At 34.2% G+C, this 5,539-nt stretch overlaps 1 long non-coding RNA gene across 1 annotated transcript; it reads left to right on the plus strand.

Moving 5' to 3' along the window:
• Positions 1-497: 497 nt before the first annotated feature.
• Positions 498-2,333, plus strand: LOC127102615 (uncharacterized). Its single transcript, XR_007794713.1, has 2 exons — positions 498-869; positions 1,584-2,333. It is a non-coding gene; the product is annotated as an uncharacterized LOC127102615 (long non-coding RNA).
• Positions 2,334-5,539: the final 3,206 nt, after the last annotated feature.

The following is a 5,539-nucleotide window of genomic DNA, read 5'->3' on the forward strand; positions in this document are numbered from 1 at the left end:
AAGCAACAATTATCATGCAATTACAATCTAAACCTAATCATATAAACTAGGTTAGAACATGTGTTCTTAATAATTTCCAATTAATCAAGAATTAAACCATGTCAAATTAATTTTAACTAAATCAATTAGTCATGCATTAATCTACTCAATTATTTCAAACTAACTAATCATGTAAAAAATTAATTAAATTCTAACAATTAATTTCCATGTCAATTCATGAACAAATACTAAAAAATATCAAACAAAGTTAAAGATAAAAAATGGAAATAAAAGGAAAAAAATGAAACTCAAGCAGGGGTGCAATGATAGCAAAATAAGGTGTAGACAACAAAGGCCGAAGGCAAGGCCCACACTTGTCAACCAGCTATGGAAGCAGGGGTGCAATGTTTGGAGAGGGTTCATGTAGCAAAAATTAGGCCAAAAAGCCCAAACCAACAAGCTGAAGGGAGATGGTGAGTGAGACTTTACTCAACAATGCCACACCAGCAATTGGATTAAGTAAGTCAATGGACACATAAAACACGTGGTTCACGTGTTAAAATAAAACTCAGAAGTAAGTTCCAAACACACTCTCCTTTCACCTGAACCACGTTTCTCCTCCGTCGCGTTGGAGGTCGCCTCCGGCGGCAAAGGTACCTAAATGGCCTGAATTAATACATCATTTAATCCAGTTTCACGTCCAGAGTTCAAGAATAAAAGGTGGAAGAACCCTAGGCATTTAAGCATAAATTAAATCACACTCTCTCGGAGTCAAAGCCCTAGAGGTCATGGCTTCGACTCCCCTAACCCAATGCTACACACCAGTAACTTTTACACAGTTAAATGATGAAGAAGAAGATGAAGACTCACCGGAGCAACGCCAGAGTCAGGTATGAAATCTTCGAATCCTCTTGAAACTCATTCTTCTTCTTTGTTCTTCTCTTCTACTTCTTCTATTTCCTATGAACTGTGATTTTGTGTGAACGCGCGTGAGAGAGAGAGAGAGAGTCAAAAAGTGAAGCTTGCAAGCTCTGAGAATGGTAATGTGATTGTAACTGTGTGTAATGTGAATCGTGAGAGTGATGATGAATAAATTTATAGTGGATGTTTAACTGAATTGATTTGAAAAAGTTAGATTGTAAAGTGAAGAGTGTGTTAGATGAATTCATATAGTCAGTTTAACAATTAGATTCAATTACTTAGTTAGTTAGTTAATGGAAAATGTTTGTTATGGATAAACTGAGTTAGTTGTTTTTGCAATTTTGTTAAGTGAAAAGTTAAGTGGCATTTTGTGTTGAACTGAGTCGCTCAATTTGGCCAATTTATGTCAAGTGGTTTTTAATTAGTTGTGGATCTGAATTTAGCTGTGATGTCAGATGTTAATATGCTATGCTCGATGTACTTGCCCTGCTGATGTTGCTTGTTGTTAATCTGGATTAAAATGGAAAAATGTTAAGCCACTATTTGTTATGTTAGATGATTGTTAACTAGAAATGCTTTGGGTTTTAAATTGCTTATGTGCCTTATTCATGTTGGTGCATATTGAATGTTCTTATGGTGGTATGAATGATGCTTAACTGGTCTGAATGTTCATTTGCTTGCAGGATGATGCATGATGTTGGTATGGTTCAGGATGGCTTATAAAGCTATAGGTTTATTGTGTATGATGTTGCAAGAATGTTGTTCAACTGGTTGATGCTTTATTTGGCATGCCTTGGTTAGATGTAGACTAGTTGGTTTGAATTAGATTGCACTAAGTCTGCTGCAAAATGCTTTTGGCTGCAAAGTTCATGTGGTCTGTTGGTTTGTTGTGTTTCCCTAGTGTAAGACCCTAATTTTGACCCTAAGATCCCTCATGGCATCATGTTATTGCATAAGTGCATTGCCTCAAGGATCATAGCATGTTTGACTCATCAACCCTAGGGTTGAGACTTGTTTGAGTGTTTTGAGACCACCAAACATGCTTGTATTGTATATTATTGTTTTTCTTATTTGATTACTAACCAAAAGCACAAAAATATGTCACTAACTCTTTTTGTTTTGAAGCTCAAGTGATCATATGCTTCTAGGAGGCTCCTAAGCCCAATGAAATGGCTAGATGAAGATGAGAAAAAGAATGACAATGGTCCACAAAGTTCCTAATCATCATATATGTCTCCCAAGTATCTCAACTTGCCAATTTGATAAAGATAACCCAAAGGGCTTGAAGATTGTTTCCCAAGGAAACCCTAATTTCACTATGCTTTAACTGTGCCTTGTCCATGAAGCAATCTCAACCTTTGATCAAATTTAATCAAGGGAAGTTCTTTCATTTATCATTTTATTCATATATGAGCCTATTTGAGGTTCCTCAATCATTTATTCATCAAGATTGGAAGTTTGGCCTTGAAAAGTTGACCAGTCAAGTCATCTGACTAAACTGAGGATCAGTGAGATATAACGTTTGATGTATTTGTCAAATGAAGATGACCCCAAGAGAAAAAATGTTACTAAGAACCATATGAATAACTTTAATGTTCATAAAAAATCCATTTGAAAATTGGAAGGTCATCATTCATTTCAGAACATTATAGGTCATTTTGACTAAAACCCTAATTTTAGGTCATCTTACCAAGGAAATAACTTCCTTAATTTTTGTGATTTTGAGGTGATACCAAATGCTTTGGAAAGTTTGAGATGTCTAATTCAAATGTTATGTTGGAAGAAATTTCATAATCCTAAAATAAATACATGTGATAATGCAAAACATTATAGGTCATCTTGGACCTAATTCGTTGAATTTGAAAAAGTACCCAACTTCAAATGCCCATAACTTTGTCATAGATAATCTAAATGATGCAAACTTTGAGTCTAGATTGACCATATTGGAAAGATCTACAACTTTGATGTTGAATATTTTTCATTTGAAGCTTGCATCATGAAAACAAAGGGGTTTGATTAAACTTGCTTTTGGTGAACTTTTTCAAAGTGACTTGAATATGTTTTGTACTTGAATTTTCCCAACCAGTTTTCATCAATTTGCACATGCCAAATGATTTTTTGCTCAACATGACTTTTGTTTCTTATTTCAAGAGCTTTCCAACCGTTACACGCAATACTCATTTGGATCTACCATTTGTAAGTTTCGAAATTCTTTTCATTTATGTGCATTTTGGTATTTTTATGCTAAAACTTGAAATGCAAGCTGTTTCCCTACAAAGTGTATGTCCAAATGCATTTCATGTGAACTCAACAAGTTGCTTCAGCCATCATTGGGCCTTCCACACGTCTACACAGGCCCATGCAATCCAAAATTCAAATTCCATGCACATGAGCAAAGTGTGATCAGCTGATGCATTCACCTATAAATAAAGGTGCCATGAGCTTCATTCAATAACCTTTTGGAGATACCAAGTGTTGCAGAAGTGAAACCATAGCCCTCACCAAAGGAATCACTCAAATTTTTTCATACTTTCGAGCTTGAAATTCAGTATCATTAGCTGACTTTTAAAGCCCGATTCCTTAGCCAATCACTTCCATTACATTCATAGATCAAAAAGGAGCAAAGATCTTGGAGAATTCATGGCCAGAAGTTCATCAATTCAAAGTTATAATCTCAAACTTTTTGGATCTGGATCTCTTAATTCAATGTAGTTTGCTTGTGTTTCTGTGGTTTTCTGAAGTCCTCATACTTGAGGCAAGACTTTGATGCATTTAATTTACCATTTCATGAGCAATCCGTGTGGAAACTATGATTTTCTCCTTCACATTTCTCTCAATATAGGAAGAGTGAGAGAAATCCATTGGTACAGTGATGATCTCCATCACACGAGCTTCATTTCTATGGCCTTGTTTTTAATTTTCATTAAGATTTATTTTCTACAACTGGTGGCCGGAATTTGTTGCTTCGCTGGAGAAGATGGTGGTTTCCACCACCACCACCACGTGTGCACGCTAGGGCCCTCGGATCTCCATGCCACGATCTAATCTTGTTCATTCATTTTAAATACTTCATTTAATGCACCATGCTTCGCGTTTGACTCAAGTGTAGCGTGCATCATCAGATCTGAACCATTGCCTTGTGCCACATCAATTAATGAACTGGATCAGACGGCTGTGCATTTTTCGCTTATTTCCATTTTCCATTTATTTTCTGTTAATTCATTTCATTTTTAAAAATTCATTAAAAATTCATTTGAAGTCAGAAAATTATGAGACCAATTCCAAATTTTTTCTTGAAAAATCTAGTTTCATATTATGATTTTTAATTATTTTTGTGACTTAATTTCATATTATTTATGAATTATTTGGTTTTTAATGATTTTAATTCATTTTAAAATACTTTCTGACTTTTAAAAAATACAAAAATATTTTCATAGCATCTATGGATCATGATAAGTCAATGAAAAATAGTCTCAACAATTTCTTGATTGTTTTGAGATTATTTGAGATTTTAATTCATATTATGCTATTTTTTGATTGTTGTTAATTGTTTTTAATTGCTTTCTGATTTCAAAAATTTGTGAGAAAATTAGTTAAAGCTTGTTTGACTATGTTGAACCTAAGAGAATTTAATTGGACTTTTTGAAGTTGCTTTGAATTGAATTTGAGGTTCAACCTTATTTGTTTATTTTTTATTTGTATTTTATTTTAATTCAAAAAATGCCAAAAAAATATATTTGACTTTTTAACTTGTTATCTTCATTTCTCTTCTGTTTGGTGTTGATTGAGTTTGATTCGATTTAACTTTGATCAATTGGGATTGGTGGTTGACTTTCCCCCCCTCCCTTTCATCTTCATCCCTTTCTTTCCATCAATGACCAATGAGTTAAAGTCTTGAGGTTGGTCTTGACGAATGAGAAGCTTAACCTTCTTTGATCCAAACCAAACTCAACTTGATCCATGATCAAGTGAGTTATTTTGTGTCCAAGATAGGTTGCTTCTTGGTCAAGCAAATACCCAAAAGTCAATACAATGCCCTTCCCCTCTTATTGACCGACCTTAGATAGGTGTGACTACTACATTAGTCCACTTACGATTGCTTAACATAGCGCTCCATTGTCTTATAACAAGCTAACATAACCTTACTAACTACTAACTTTAATTTGAGCTTTTAAATTCTTGTCATTTACTTTTAATGTCATTTATTTCTTGCTCATTATTCGTCTTGATTTTTATCTTTGCTCATTTGAGCACATATCTTATGTTTATGTCATTTTTCTTTTGCTTATTTGAGCCCATTATTGTATATAAATATATTGCCACTTTGTGTTGTTTATGTTTGTTTTGATGTGAACCAAAAATGCAAAAGGAGAAAGGACTTAGAATTAGGATTTACCCATGCTTAAAGGAGTTCAAGAGCAACTAGGCCTCATGCCTTTAGAATGCAAAATATGTTGAAGAGAAACTAGGTTTCATGCCTTTAGAATGCTAAAATTCAAAGTTGACCTCAAAAGGACTTCTCCTCCAAACTTATTCTTTGTCCATTCCCTTTATTGTGTTGTGAACTTTTTGATGTTTGCTTTTGTGTGATAGGGATCCCATCTTGAGATTGTGAAAAGAGGACCATTGTCATGAGTAG

Source organism: Lathyrus oleraceus, chromosome 7 (genome assembly GCF_024323335.1).
Source record: "Lathyrus oleraceus cultivar Zhongwan6 chromosome 7, CAAS_Psat_ZW6_1.0, whole genome shotgun sequence".
Taxonomy (NCBI): Eukaryota; Viridiplantae; Streptophyta; class Magnoliopsida; order Fabales; family Fabaceae; genus Lathyrus; species Lathyrus oleraceus.